This window comes from Colossoma macropomum, unplaced genomic scaffold (assembly GCF_904425465.1).
Source record: "Colossoma macropomum unplaced genomic scaffold, Colossoma_macropomum, whole genome shotgun sequence".
Classification (NCBI taxonomy): domain Eukaryota; kingdom Metazoa; phylum Chordata; class Actinopteri; order Characiformes; family Serrasalmidae; genus Colossoma; species Colossoma macropomum.
The window spans coordinates 193119-209640 of NW_023494894.1; the positions used below are offsets into that span (position 1 = coordinate 193119).

At 39.1% G+C, this 16522-nt stretch overlaps 1 protein-coding gene across 2 annotated transcripts in view; it reads right to left on the bottom strand.

Annotated features, from left to right (window-relative positions):
• Positions 1-16522, bottom strand: part of LOC118800430 (vacuolar protein sorting-associated protein 13B-like) — a 402625-nt gene that overhangs the window by 149715 nt on the left and 236388 nt on the right. The gene's annotated exons all lie outside the window — the stretch shown is intronic.

A 16522-nucleotide genomic window follows, 5' to 3' on the forward strand; every position in this document is an offset into this window, starting at 1 on the left:
TAACTCTTTGTCCAGTTGCCTTGCATATTCTACCTCCTGAAACCGCGAGTGTTCGCAAATGTTCATGGAAAACAGTATACTCGACAGTAAACGCTCTCCTGTGTTCGCCGAATTTGACCGCACAGGTAGCCTCGACGTTAAGACAATGATACAGCATTTAAAACTGTGAATGTTATTTGGAAACTAAACAGCATCGTTGTGAATAATAGTTGCTTGCTTTTCGATGCATTTCGAAATAGACATTACAGCTCAGCTCATAACATGAAGCAGGGCGGCTTTGAACATTCCTATTAGCTAGCTAACTAACGTCGCTAGCACAACTAGCTATCTTACCGAGATGAATCCTCTTCATCCAGTGAGCCGACATGTTTCCTCCTCAGATACTCCATCATGGAGGACGTGCTCCCATCCTAGCTGAGGTCGGCTTTACAAACAGCATAACTAACAACCTTTTTTTCTGACTTTAGCGTGAAATGCTCCCAACACTTCTGAGAATTTTGTTCTTGAGGCTGCCAACGTGCTTTTGTTAAATCTCCAGCAAACGGTAACATCAAAACATTACTAGTGCGTGTGAGAAACACGTGTGCATGATGACGTCACCAACTAATCGACTACTGAATTAGCTGTCAATGAATTTGGTCATCGATTTTAGTCGACTAAGCCGAATAATCGTTGCACCCCTATCTAGATGACATGTTTTTCAGAGATGATCTTGCTTTTTTCAGCAAGACAATGCCAAGTCACATTCTGCAAATTACAACTTGCTTTGGTTTTGTATCAAGAGAGTGCAGCTAGACTGTTGATAGGGCCAGAGCAAAATAAGCTACCTTGCTCTCTTCCACTTACATATACTTCTACATAGCTCCCTAGTTATGGAGCTAGACTTCAAGTCCAAAAGTTTATAGACACCTGATTATCTAATTTTTCCTCCAAAATGAAGGGTATTAACAGGGATTTTGTCCCCCCACCATTTGTTGTTGTAACACTGCTTCACAGCTCAAATGCTTCAGCACCTCCCAGTCTCTTGATGACACTTTTGTATGAAGATGAAATAAACTGTATGTGTCTGAATGTTGAGTGTCTGTGTTAGCAACATGTGCCCCTTGAAGTAAGCAGAAGGGGTGTCTGGATACATTTGAGCATATTATGTTGACGATATATATATATATATTACAGTATAATCATCAGTTTCTGTTTGGACATAGTTCCTGTTTTTCAAAGTTGCCAGCGGGAGTGTTTGCTGCTTTCTCTGCTCTATCTTGCTAGTCTCTTGTGCTTTTTTCATTTTTAATTCACTGTTGCATATTACTCGCAATTAATTACAACCACCGACTTTTGGAAGCCACTTCTTTCATCTGATTTGTGAGACACCTGGAAATGAGCTGTAGATATTCAAGGATAGGTTTTTAATGTAGGTACAGCGTAGGTGCCATTAAATGCTCTGGCCCCATCCCAGTTTGACGTGGCGCCGAAATCTTCAGCAGGTTATGGTCGTTGAACTGCTGGTTATCCGAGTGGTGTTCAGAAAACAATGTGGGATTTGTAGATAATTGGTCTACTTTTAAGGGCAAGCCTGGTCTTTTGAGTCAGGACAGTATCCACCCCTCACGGGAGGGTGCTGCTCCTACAAGGGCCTGGAAGGGTGAACCTTTTGCTTATCGTCATTACAGAAATATAAAACCTAAAATAATATTAGGCTATGAGAATTTCTCAAATAAAATTTGAAATGTCTAAAGTATTGTCTCAGTTGTAAAAATATTTATAGCTCATTCTTATTCAAACAACATATTTATATTCATTTATATTCATATGTAATTTATATTCAACACCCTAAGGATATCTTATATCCTGTTTTCTAAATACAAATGTTAGGATTTAATTTAGGGTTTGTGCCTGTAAGATGTGTTTAAAAGTAAAAACCCAAAAGTGTCAAAAATGAATTTGAACTTGCTCTTACATATGTGGAGATTTTTTAAGAAAGTCTTATATCTAATGTTGAAACTTACAGGGGTGCAAGAGATATATCAAGCAGAGTACCAAAGGTCAAGGTGCTCTTTGGTAACAAAGTTTAATATACCAAAAGTTCATAAAAAAGTGCAGATAACTAATGAGACAGCAAAACTGAAGAAACTAGGTTCCTAAACAGGCATCTAAATAGTAAGTGACATTTTAAGGATGAATTAATACATTAGGATGCATATATACATTAATATATTTTTCTGCAAGTAAGGTGATTACATTTTTGATACTGAGTTTATGATAGGGGCTGCAAATGGTATACGTATTTTGATAAAACTTTTCATGCGTTTCACACTTTCATGTCTGTTAATGACACATTAAGTTCCTCTGCATCAAATTAGATTACTAAGAACAGACAAATAAGACTACTGTGGTGCTGTCAAGCTCTCATGGTTGTTAGGAGCAGTTAGTATGGTTGGTTCTGTGGGGACTTTTCGAGAAATGCACTCCTGAATGAAAGTTTAATCTAGGGCTGTCAAATTGAATGAACGTTAACTTGATCAACAATTAATGTCATTAATTTTTTCAACACTGTTAAGGCATATTTAAGTCAGACATATTTGCGCTCAGTGGTTAAAATACTGAAGGCTGATTGTTGAGGACTACTGAGTATCAGTAAACTCAAACATCTTTGGAGACAAAATCTGGGCTGAGAGAGGATATATTCAGTTTGTCTACAATATGCCCAACACAGACAAAGTCCAAAGCAGACATCAAAGTGGGTAAAACACTGTAAACCACACTTTCTCTTTCATGCAACACTCCCAGTTCAGTGCAAACTGCAAACCATTTGGGACGTAACCTCACTGATGTAGCCTTGCACTGTTTTCAACAAACAACAAAAAGACCCTTCAGACAGCATTATCTTGGCACATCCTGTAGACGCTGGAGACTTCAAACGCCTCGTCCCTATTAGGTCATGGTGCTGTTCTGTGGCCTCCTTGCCTCTCTGCTTTGGTTACATATTTGGGAAACAGAAACATGGGGGGAAACAGGCAAGGAAGAGGTGAGCGCGAGGACAGAGTCACAACCCAGGCGGATCTGTAGTCACAAAACTGGGGCCGTATTACAGAAACTTCTTAACTCTGAAATCTTATCTGTTTATTCACCATTACAACTTCAGTTAGGACTGAATTTAGGACAGAAGGTACTACAGAACAACAGTCCTTCAGTCATTAATCTTATTCTAACTGCAGATAAAACAGTATTACAGAAGCCACCTAACTAGACAGAATTTCCTACATTTTGTCCTAATTTTGAGACAACCCCAGAGGTATCTTAACTTCTGTTTTTACCATCTGTGACAGGCAGCACAGTTCACTTTAATTAGCATAATAACATTACATTTATCTACATCAAAAAACTGTGCTGTGACTTAAGGTTTTTTTTTTTTTCTCTTTTAAAAATCCAAGATACTGCAGACATGATCTCCACCGTCCCCTCTTATTACCTTTGTGTGTTAATGTTGATGAAAACTTGTCAGATAAAATATTACAGTGATGTCGGTGAATAACGAGGAGACAGAGTTGAATGTGTTGCTGTTAATTAGGTGGAATCACAACCGGAGAGCAGCGATGCTCTGATAAACAGCACCAAGCGCTGTCACAATATTCTTAAGTTCAGGTTTATCGTGCTTTTTTGTTTGACCCTTTTTACATCACTAAATGTAGTTAGCTGTCTGGCTAACTAACTTGATTATTTTGATCATGTGTTTATGTTTCAGCTGTGGGCTTATCATCTGTTGCTTGGTAACATGCATGACAATAGACCGTCGACCTTGATGGAGTAAGTTAAGATTTCCAAACTGAGATAAGATGCTGTAAAAGAAAAAACCTTAAGATTTGTTTCTGTAAAAAGAATCTGTGAAAAATCTTATCTTGACCTGTAAGTTCTTAACTTATTAGCCCACGCTAAAGGACAATCGAGCAGATTTTAAGGTCGTTTTGCTCCTCTTGACAATCGCAAAAGTTCTCCTTATATCAGGGTGACCTTACACAATGATCTTCCTGATTAAACTGTGGTGTGGGGTGTCTATAATCCAATCATTACTCCTCCAATCTACTCCCAGTCCAGCTGGGGCTGCCCTGATTGTGAATCATAAACATTAAACATGTTTAATACTTATGACTCAGCATCCTGCAGTGCGGGGTGGACATCGATTCTCTGGTGTAAAACGTGGCGTTAATGTCATGCCTAAAAAAAGCATAAATGAGAGCCAAGCTGAACTGAACTTAACTTGTCAGCGTGTACGGAATAAGTTGTAAACTTAGCGGCTAAATCGAGAACTATTCACCTCATGTACATATGTATGCATCTCAAGCTTGCGCTGCATTTTGTATAAGTCTCCATTTTTTTCTTCCACTTAGTTTTTCCGTACAGAAAGTACAAAACACCAGCATAGCAATAGCCTCGCTGTCATCCACTGTGTTTGTTCAGATCTAAAGTCACGTTAGTTTGCGAGAAACTCCTGTGAAGCTTTGAGATCATAATCTGAAAGTGTGTGATTTTATTCAGGGCAGATCATGTAGTGTGGGGACTATGTTGACTAACAACAAATCAAGGACAGAAAAATAGGTGAAAAATATCATTATGTATGGGGTCTCATGTTTTCAACATCGGTAAGGATTTTTTTTAGAATTCCTGTACTGTGGGCCAAGTACATAACAAAAAGATAGGAAGTTTCTGCAATATGGCCCCTGGACAGCATGTTAAGAGCTGAGCGTAGCTCTACACACTGAGTATGAGGCTCTCTTTGGTCTGGACATATCTGACCAGGAAGAGTGCTGGTACTAGTCATCATCTAGTGAGATGATGGAGAAGTGGTGAGTGGAGCGGCCGACATTTCTGCTCCTTACTCAAAGCGTTTCTGTAATCACTCCGCTCCGGCTCCACTGCGGGCTTTCTATTTCCTGCTCCTTGCTCATTCCTTCATCACATGTCGAAAAACCCTGCTCCATATGATCCATTCTTATGATATTTATTTTATGTCTTGAATGTATGGACAAGCCACTGCACACTTTGTTTCATTAGTTACATAATTTATGGCTGTTATTAAACAAAAAAATAGTTTAGCCTAAGTCCTGATAAATGTGTGACAGATACATACAGGAAAATATGAACCAATGCTCTCAATCTCATTCCAGGGGTTCTTGCTTATATAATGTAGGTGGAAGATGAGTTTGCTTTGGTCTTAAGCCAATTTTGACAAAGTATTGCAAGCAGGCAATTCATATGGCACTGATCTTATGATCAGACAGAGGTCGTGTTTTGACTGCCTGTCGAGCATGTTCACTGAGCTCACAGAGAGCAAGGATGGTCACGTTTCATAACAGAGAGAATGAGCAAATGCACTATCTAGGAAAGTATAAAAATATTTGAGATAAATGGAGGCGATTCTCTGACTTGGCAGATGTTAAGAGAAGCAAAGGCCTTGTTATAGGAGTCTTATTATTGCTTTGAACAGCAACCAAGTTAAAGAAAACATAGTAGCCTGTAACACTTGTACACCATCACCAGGGGAAAGTAGTGCCACCCCACCCCCCACATGCAGCTGGGAAACAAGCATTTCAGTTGTCTTACCGACTTTGGAACTCTAAAGAATGATCAAGTTTTTCAATTTCCATTCAAAAACATTAAAAAAACTACAACTTCAAATTCAAGGGATACAAGGATTTCCAATTTTTACATGAAACTTGCAACGGCCTGCAGAAACCCTTTGGTTTCTTGGTGATTTTTTTTTATTCTTCTCAAAAAAAAAATAAAAAGCCGCAAGCAGCAATGAGGCCTAACAGGCAAGCATGGTGAAAAGTACAGTGTGCCAAACAAATTTAAGCCAAATACCAGACAAAGACTGAAATTTCTGACATAACATGTAATCACAAAGTTATTCAGGTCAATGAACTGAATCAAATGGCACCACTTGTTTAGCAGTAGACTTCATAATAACATTGTTATAGCATTTTGAATGATTTTTAGTGTTTTTGAGTGCTAATGCACGCCCTAAAAGCCAATCTGGACCAAATGTTGCTTACCCCATCCGAGTGTCAATATATACACATATTTAAAGTTTTGAGATGATAGGACCAAAGACTGATGAGCTATAGTAAATCAAGCTAGCAATGCCATGCTGCAGTGATGAATTGATGGAGCAACACCACTGTGAATGAAAAAGTCAACATTTTTTTGATAATTATTTATCTAGTATTTCTAGACCAAATTTGAAAAATTTGGATGGTATTCAAACAGTTAACGATTACAAAAAAGTATGCATTTCTAAAATAAAATTGTAACGGCACATTTGTTTGTCACACTGTATTACATTTGATTCATATAAATTTTGGGTCAAAATCGTAAATGTACATCAAAAACATGTAATAATTAATTGATTTTCATGACTAGTGGCCAAATCTGTTGAAACTTCACTTGCTGTTAAAAAGTGACTACATAAAGACACCATGTAAGTTTCATGATGATTGGTCAATGTTAAGCCTGTCAAAAGCCTGCTGAATGCTAATTGGCCAATGGCGGCCATAAATTTCAGTGTATCAAACTGTCCTTAAAGATTCACTAATACTCTGTCCAGTAGATGCTGCATGCCATTTTTCAACTTGATCGGATGCACAAATGCTGAGAAACAGTTAATTGGCAATGATGTATGCCCCACCACAGAATCTTGTTCTGAATAAGACTGTCAAGTTTCAATGTTTTTGGCTGAAGCATTCTCGAGTTATAGAGTTTTGAATGAACTTTGAATGTCAGAAGGGTTAATTAGCATATAACAGCCATATTGTTTACAAAAGTCAACATGTTTTTGATAATTATTGATGCTTTTCTGATACCAGACACATGAGGACTGAGTGAAAAAAACGAGGACTAGTTCGCAAAAGTAGGTTTTGCATATTATGCAAATCAGCAAAAAATCTAAGTGGGTGGAGCTAAATGGTCCAAATTGCAAAGTTGTTTGGCTTGACCCAAGGAATCAGGCAATTTTGTCTCTACACATCTTGGTTTAGGAGTTATGAAGCAAGGAGTTACGTTTTGTCAGGAACATGGCACTAACTAATTTAAAACAATTTGTTATCATATTTATAAACTCAACTCCTATAAACACTGTCCCATAAACATTCAATTGGTAGTCATACACATATTGTATTAAAAGCTTTAACAAATAATTATAACAAATAATTTTATCATCTCAACTATGACAGTGCTTTGAATTTTACTACAGACACAGTACATTCTAGGCTTGGGCGATAATGTAAATTTAGACAAACGATTATCGTCTCCACAATTATCGCGATAAACGATATTATCGTATTAAAAATTAATTTACGAAGAAAATTCAAGTGAGTGGGCCTTTCAGTCACGTGATCATTTTATTGCAGCCTATGCAAGTGAACTGCTGCATCTCAGTGGAACAACAAAGGAGAATTATAGCAGTGAATCTTAATTTGCAGTTATGTTATGTTATGAAATAACAATATGTTAGAAGAAATAATAATAATAATAATAAGCCATGCGCCCGCCCCCCAGGCCCCCAACGATGACGGCCGCAAGAGCTGGCAGGAAGGTGGGGCCCGAACACCCAGCAGCGACGAACCTCGGCGAGGACGACAGTAAGAGAGCCGCGAGTGTGGGGGGGTGCGGAGCGCAAAGCTGAGCTTCTCCGAGGGACACGAGTCACGCGAGTGACAGCGGGAGGAGGAGGATGACGGTGCCGGCCACGAGGGGCACCAGAGCAAGGAGCGAGTCCCGGAGCAGCGAGCTCTCGTTCCCTCTCGGCTCAGTTGCTTTTAAAAAGAGCAGATAGGGAAGAGAGAGAGAAAGGGATGAGCGGCAGCAACAGAGACTGACTGAAGAACTGAAAAGCTTGAGTAAGAAAAAGACTGAAGTTTAGCTAGTGAAAGCCACAGAAAAGTGGCAAGCATGGCGTTGGTTTTGTTGAGTTTATTTTTTGTGAGTTTAAAGCAAATATTAAAGTAATGGCTGCTGCAAAAGTTTTTCCTACCTCCAGCATCCTCCTTGAGCCTGGGGTAGCACATGACGTGCTAAAAATATTTATTAATATTATTATAATTATAGTCTTTAACAACCTTAGATTGTTTCATACACAGTTAACATTATTATACATCTCAGGCACCGCTGTCTTGCTGAAGTACTTCAGGCTTGGCAGCTCATACTGTGGATTCAAGGTCTATATTGCTGCCTTTGGTGATGATCAGTTTTCTGCATAGACAGCATGTAAGACTGTTAACATCTAACGGTTCTCCGTGTTCGTCTTGCCAAACGGGCGCAGTAACACCCTTCTTCTGTACAAGCTCATCCATTTGTCACTGTCTAGGGAGAAGGTGACATGTAGCGGAGTGTTTCATTTGCATATACCCAGCATTCTTTGCCAGACTGAAACTCTATATTCTAATCTTTTCAAGTGGCGTTTTAAAATGTATATTTGTAGTTAATTAGTTATGCATGGTATATACTTCAATGCTGTCTTTTCTGTTATAGCTTAGGTCTACAATTTTAACCTACCATAGATTAGAATGTACAAAGTCAATGGTTAAATAAAAAGAACGACAAAAAGAGAGAAAAAGTCACATGGCAATGGTACATGATAAAAAATAAAACGATAATTTACTTCATATCGTCACTGGTTGAAATTATCGCGATATTGGATAATATCGATTATCGCCCCAAGGCTAGTACATTCACGCTTTCTTTGCAGGCACCGAACGATCACTTGTCATACACACACATAAACACATGCAAAAGTCACCTCTTCCTCACATTCAGGTAAATACCCTTACATGCAGATATATATGAATGATAACTTTTTTGATGAAACAAAAATGTAAGAAAAGCAATAGCCATGCAGAAGTTAAAAGCCAGCCCGCTAAAGTTTCTGTAGAACGCTACATAAAAACTGGTATACAATATCATTTTTTAGATACCACTGGTTGCATGAATGTCTCCAAGTAAAAGCCACTTCTTTCCTTTTTAAAAGCAAAAGAAATGTCAAAAACGCCAATAAAAAGCAACGACTGACCACCTTAAACGAAACTACTTGAAACAATAGTCAATAACGGCTCATGAACAAGGAAAAAGGCTTTTTAAGTGATCAGTTAAAGTTAGTAGAATATCAGAAATTGCTTGTAGTCCTACAACAGAACCACAGGTGCTTGAACAATGGAGCAAGGGGAGTACCTGAGTAAGTGGAGAAATTCGTATTTTGTTATTTATCATTTAATTGGAGAGGAATACATGCTGTCAGTATAAATAACTGCATGAGCATGAGTTTAATGAAATATAAAATCTTATGCAATTTGATCATCTTCCCCTCAAACAAAACTACTTAAAGAGCACAGTATTAAAGATGGCTCACTCGTGTGGTGGGAACATAAGGAAAATCTCGGGGGACGCTGAGATGTAAACTCATGACATGGCGTGTGATGTGCACAGCCGGTGTGAAAAGCTACATTGATTAATATAGGAGTGCATTGTGCACGGGAATGCGCGGCACATCATGCAGTGCGGTTACCGCATCTGGTGTGAAAAGAGCTAACAGCTGAATGCAGGGAATGTTACCTTTACTACCAATTAAACTGCACAAACATAGTATAACACACAATAAACCAAACTGTGTCAGACACTGGTTTTATTTGGTTTATTTATGAAAATTTGTTTCATAAATAACCTTTGTTCACCTCATTAACACTGCTAGCGTAATCATTTCTGCTATGGAATTGACATTGCCAATGTTATGTTGGAGCCAAATGAGCGGGCGTGCTCAACAAAATATTTATTACTTCAGATATTTATAATTTAAATAGACTTTTGAACCATGTAATACATATTTTACTATGCATGATGTGGTTTTACAGTAACTAATTCAGTAAAGAGGTGGTGCCAAGCACCCGGCAGCGGGGAGGGGCAGAGAGCACGGTGCGGATTGCGCTGCAGTTGGAGGATGGATCTCGTCTCCAGGGTTTTTTCTCCAGTGGCCAGAGCCTGTGGGAACTGCTTGAGCACTTTCCCCAAACCAGGATATCTGAGCTGGAAGTGCTGGGACCTACACCAGTGTGTGTATACATGAGAAATGAGATCAGTGGGAAGGAAGCTCTTCAGAAGACCACTCTGAGGTCACTGGGGCTGACCGGAGGCAGTGCCACAGTCAGGTATGTAGTAAAAGGGGGTAATGCTCTTGGGCCAGGTGAGCCCATGGAAACCACACCAACTGACACTGTTGCCACAGCGACTGCATCCCAACCATCCTCTGCTACCAACTAACATAGATTTCAGGTTGTGTTATTTAGGTTACCCCACAGAAAATAAAAGTCCTTAATTTCCTTTATGACTTCTCACTGGGATGCTCTGATAGGAGTTGTTGCCTCATTCTATTTATGGTATTTTAATTATGTTTTGTTTTCCATATTTTTTGGTTTGAAAATGTTTCCTGTGCATTCCAACGGGGGACTCTTATTTTGAATATAAACCCTGGTTTAGGAACAGGAAAGGGAAGTGTGGCAGCCATTTCCATGGAGGATCAAGTTTGGGGAAGACAGGCCTGGTGGATCACTGCTGTTCAAGCCCTAAGAAACTTTTACTCCTTTTCTACTCATCTTTGTCCTTGAAGATTGGATCCCCCCTCTGACTGTGGAGATACCTCAAGGAACTGGGTGAGCTCATTCCTGTTTTTTGGGGGGGTTTTTTGCATTGCTGGGACCTGTTTTGATTTTTGAGTATTTTTGTGACATTGTTTGCTTGGATTATGGCGGCGGTTTTACATTTTTGGACTTTTTTTTTGATTCAATAGAGACAGTCTCTGGACTTTAATAACTTTATCCCACCTAATGGATTTCTGTAGCAGATCTTATATTCAACTGCTTTTCTGCTTTGTTTTTTGAGCTTTGCAGCTGATGCTGCTTGCTGATGCTGTTAGTGTGTTGTCTGTTCTGGGGAATATTAAGTAAAATCTAACTTGTGCAAGCTCTGTGGTATTCTGGTGCTCACGTCCTCTCACCAAATTAGTGTTCGGATTTTATTAGTAACTGCTGAGTTTGGTAACATCTATCTGAAAGCATGGTTACTTTCTGACCTGCAGCAGTGTTATATAGTAATTATAAGTTACAAGTATTTGACCTGATATGTAGCTATCAGCTGCGTAGCAGGCATGTTAATGATTTGCTAACTGTATTTTACAGATACGAAGTATTAATTCCTGCAACTTAATCATGCCAGTTTTCATTGTCCTGCACGTTATATTTTTATCGACAAAGGGATGACGTCTGGAGCATTCAGTTGCAGTATATCAAAACTCATACAATTGGCACTTGGTGGGTGTTAATTTGGGAATCTGGTAGTAACCATATTTGAGAAAGCATTAGTGTAGTTAATTTGTTGGTTGCAACTGATATTCAAGCTAAGTCAAGGAGTTAAGCTAACCACTTCTGAACAGCTATTAGACTCACCTCATCCTTTTAATTTAGAAAAGAAACTGTTCCTCATGATTAATTCCCTGCATTGTTTTTTACCTGTGTCACCTGTGTTCAACGACGCCCATTTTGCCTACCGGTCGTTAGATATGATATAACGTTACTTCACCAAAAAACTGGATACAGTGATTTGCAACTGCATTTTATCAGTTAGGTTATTTTGTTAATAATGAATTTAATTTAGCTATCAATAGGCAATTTTGGGTTTAAATAGCGCAGTGACTACAAGCTTATTTTATAGGTGCCTTTTTTGTATCTTTTTTGGTGGTCAGTTTTCTGACTGTAATATACAGTTAAACAATATGTGAATATGGCTTTGAGCATGATTCTACTGACAGACAGCAGGTCCACAATACTGAGCAGCCTTCTGGGTAGCCTTCTGACTAGATGAGCAAATGGTGTGTCAGTAAGAAAGACAGGGAGGGAGAAAGAGAGTCCTAAAGAGAGGCAGGGGGATTTCCCCAGCACCCACAATTAATTTCCTTTGTGGTAAGTTCTTAGCTCGTAAGACTGGCTACTTATCTGGGTTTCCCATCATGTCCCACATGGTCATGGTGAGCCTGTGGTATGGGTATTATGATTTTTCCTTCTCACTTGCCCCTCTGGCCTTCCATTACTAGGATGTTTGGAAAAATGTCATTGTGGCAGCAGCCAGCTTGGCTAGCGGGTTTGGTAGTGCCAGCATATGGAGCTGTGGAGTTCCCACTACACAGCTCCCACTGAGCAAGACCAAGCACTTTGAAAGACTTACTCCAGTACTAAGACTGAGCAATTAATCACATAAGAGCTGAGATCAAATATCAGACCCTAGTTCATGCTCGGATTCCTATTCAGATTGGCTGCTTTTGCTGCCAGCCGCTCTGTCAGCTACTTCCCACGCCCACTCACAAACTCTGCTGGCACACACTGAAATGGCTGCCACTTCAAAACCAGGATAAAGTTCCAGTGTGAATGTGGGGACCATGTGTAAGGAGCAGAGAGTGCAGCAAAACACTGCTGATGACAGGGAGATGAGAGGTGGCCATGCATAGCTTAACGTGTGCTTTCACCATGGAGACACAAAAAGGGTCAACTCATTTTTGTTTCTTTTGTCATTCCTGCCCTGGCACAGTGACCACCTCAGCTCTTCCCTGCGTATTATTTTCCACTTTAAGGCACTCTCATGGTCACTGCAGTACAACAAGCTGCTGAATTGATCCAGTCTCAAAAACATATGCTGTACACTCCAGACCGACAGAAGTCCAGTAAGGAATGAGAGAGAGAAAAGCATTCTTTAACTGTCAGAGTGAAAACTTCAATCTCTATCTTGAACTCTAACACTACACAGGACAGGCCTAGGGCAGTGCTGCGCTGGGGCAGAAGAAAGCCTACTTGAGAGTCTGGGACGCATCAGTGAACAACCTGGGTAAGTGATTCACACTTTCAAACACTCAGTGAGACGTCTGTGTCCCTTCAGCATCACTAGAGCAGCATGTTGAACTATGGGGTAAAACCATACACCACATCCTCAAAAGTTGTTTTCCCAGAGTGCTATGCAGAGGGCGGTATGTGTGGGCAGTGGTCCGCGGCTGGCTCACGGCTCAGCAAGCAGGAATGCTGCTATTCCAGCAGCAGAGGCAGAGCAGCAGAAAGCAGACTGGCACAAATACATGGCTCATGCTTCAAAACAAATTCATTAGCTGCCACTATAAAAGCCAGCTGCAAGAAACGTTTGAAATCAGAGCCCAGAGCTACACACATGCCACACATACAGCTCTGGCCTCAGAGAGGGAGCTGTGTCAAACTGACTCAGTCGACAGCTTAATAGCATCTAATTTAGGCAGAACAGGGAGATTTTTTTTCTTGGACAAGCGAGGATGGAATGCTTGAAAATATGAATATACTCTGATAAGTAATTCAGCATATGAGTATTAAAACAAAAACACATTCTGTATTAGGCACATTCTGTTGAGAGTTAAAAGTGATCCTTCCTGTCAGACTGGATGTGGGAGACACAAACTCATATATTATTATGTTTGACTTTAGGAAGGAGACAACACTTTCAGTGGCCACTAGAGGTCTCTGCAGCATGAGTAATGCAAGAGAGGGACATACTGACATTAAGCAGTGCTCACCTCTCTTCCACAGAAGGACAGGTATCAGTGGTAGTTCTACCATAATGACACTGTAGTCCTGCCACCTCTCCCAAAAACTCTTACACTAGCACATAAGACCTCATCCTCAAAGAAGGAAAAGGGGGGTTTACGTATTCACGTATGTATAGTCAACTCCAAAATCACTGGCACCTCTCAAGAAACTAAGACAAATACATCAAATAAACAATACATATTCAATTCAATTCAGTTCAGTTCAACTTTATTATACATTGTAATATTATAATATTATTTATTGTCTTTTTAAACTTGTGTATGTACATAATTATAATTATCATAATTATTAGAATAATAATGATAGTTATTGAATAATGATTCAAATGTTTGTCAAAAATGTTTAATTTATCTAACAGAAATCATTCCTAAAAGAGTGTAGTTTTATTTTAAGAATTGTGTATGTTTTCAGAAATCATGACAAAATTGGCAAAACTAAAGAATATTTTAGATAAAACCAAAGAAATTTGGTTGGGTTATTGTTGTCTAAGGACCTTTCCTGTTTCCTTGAGGTATTAGGCTTACAAACACATAAAATCCTTTTGTCATCCATCAACATGGGTAAAGCAGCAGATCTGTAACTTCAAATGAAGTAAAATCTGCACATGCTTAAAAAAAAAAGTAGAAGTCAAATGAAATTACCATTAAGCACAATAAGGGCATTACTAAAATTTTTGAAAAGCATGGAACATTTGATAATTTGCCAGGAAGAGAATACATGAGCATACCGCTCTTACGGAGAGTAAAGATGATTTTAAGAAAGGTAAAGACGAACCTGAAGATCACAGTTCAGTTAAATGTTGTGGTTTTCAAATTTTAAAATCCACCGTCAGATGCCACGTCTATACCCAGAAGCTTTCTGAAAGAGTTTCACAATAGAAGCCATTCCAAAGCCCAAGCTGCTAAATGCATCACTTGAACTTTGCAGTATGTCACTGTCACATGAGACAAATATGTAACTTTTTGGTCACGCACATGGAGTGAAAAAAGAGGACTGCATATGGTAAAAAAGCACCAGATACCCACTGTCAAATATGGTGGTGGATCATTGATGCTTTTGAGCTGTTTTAGGGGTCCAGGGGCTCTAGTGAAAATCAACAGCATAATGAACACAACTAGCAGGAGATTTTAGCCCAAATTCTGTCTGTCTCTGCCAGAAGGCTGAAACAGCCATGGGTGAAACTTTCAGCAAGATAATAGCTCCAAACACAAAACTGTTTTGCAATGACCCTCCAGATTTGAACCCAGTTGAAAATTTGTGGTATGTATTGAAGAGGGCAGTCTACAAGCAAAGACTAAAAATATCAAGGAACTGGACATGTTCTGCCCAGAGGAGTGGTCAAAGTGTTATCCAACCTTGTTAATCATTACACAATGCTGTTATTCTCGCCAATAGAGGCTTTCCCAAATATTAATAATGGGGGTGCCAATATTTTTTAAACTTGTGTTTAAAAACTGTGTCACTGAAGAAAGCTTTTTCTCACAGTATAAAAATAAAAATGCAGCCTACCCATTTGTTTATGTCTGAAAGATCACTCACTGCGTATGTAGGTTATTTAACATACAGATTTTAGCTCATTTTCATAGAGTGTGTCAATAATTCTGGAGTTGACTATGTGTGCAGTTAAAAAGGGACTGTGTACATGTGTTACAGTAAAATGTTACATGCAACACAACCAAAAAGTAGATTTTTTTCCTCCCCTCCAGTCTTGTTTATTATAGTAAACAGATACGATACAGAGTGTGATAACATTATGTATAATGCAGTACATTAACATACTGAGAATTAAAAAGAGAAAAATAAAAAGGCAACAATTTAAATTAAATACAGTAAATAAGAAATATCAATAGTACTGCAATCAATATTATCAGCATTAATATTATCACCAAAGCTGACACAAAGGAACAGAAAGACAGTCCCATTCATCATAACCTACTCCATTTCAACACTGTAGCCCTAATAGCCGGTTTAGTGTAATCCAAGAACTCGCCCCAAACTTGATAAAGCTTCTTAATCTTTCTATTATCTAAATAAGCTAATCTTTCAAGGGGAAGGATATTATATATTGTTTTATACCACTGAGTTATACTAGGTTGTGTAGACGAAGTCCAATTGAACAGAATGCATTTTCTTGCAACAGCAAGACCTCTAATCAGTAAATCTTGATCAGCAGAAAGTCCGTTAAATGACGCTCGTAGAACTAGGACTAAGGGGTCAAAAGGGACAGATACATGTGAAAACCGCTTAATTTCGGAGCAGATCCAAAAGTAGAATTTAACATCATTTATTATATGGGATAGGAAGAGAGCATAAGCAGAATGTATGCATGCTCTGCTGTGCACCTCCTCCCCCAGGGATGGGGGAGTAGCTAAGTAGCACGCTAGTTTTTGTAGCTAACTACAAATTTTTGTAGCTAATAGCTGCAGTCGCTACAGTTTTATAAAATGTAACTAATAGCTGTAGCACCTACAAATTTTTGTGTAGCTATAGCGAACATTTTCGCAACAGGCTTCAGGCAATCCACTCAAAATCTGAACCACAGAACGCAGCCGTTAACTGGGCTGGTGGCGATTTTGCAATCCTGTGAAGTCACTTCTCATTCGTCAGCTTCTCGTTCAGATTGACTTATTTGCATTTAGAAGCACTCAGTTGGTTTCCTCATACATTTAATCTGCAACAAGTCGCGAAGCTGAAGTCAGCTTCTCATTCACCAGCTTCTCATTCGTCAGCTTCTCATTCGAATTGTTCCATTACACCTTAAATAGCACAGCAGTACAATCCAGCACCTCAGGCACCATTTAAGGTTTATAAATGCAAATAAGTCCATTCATCTCCAAATGATCAATGTTTGTCTTAAATCTTTCTCT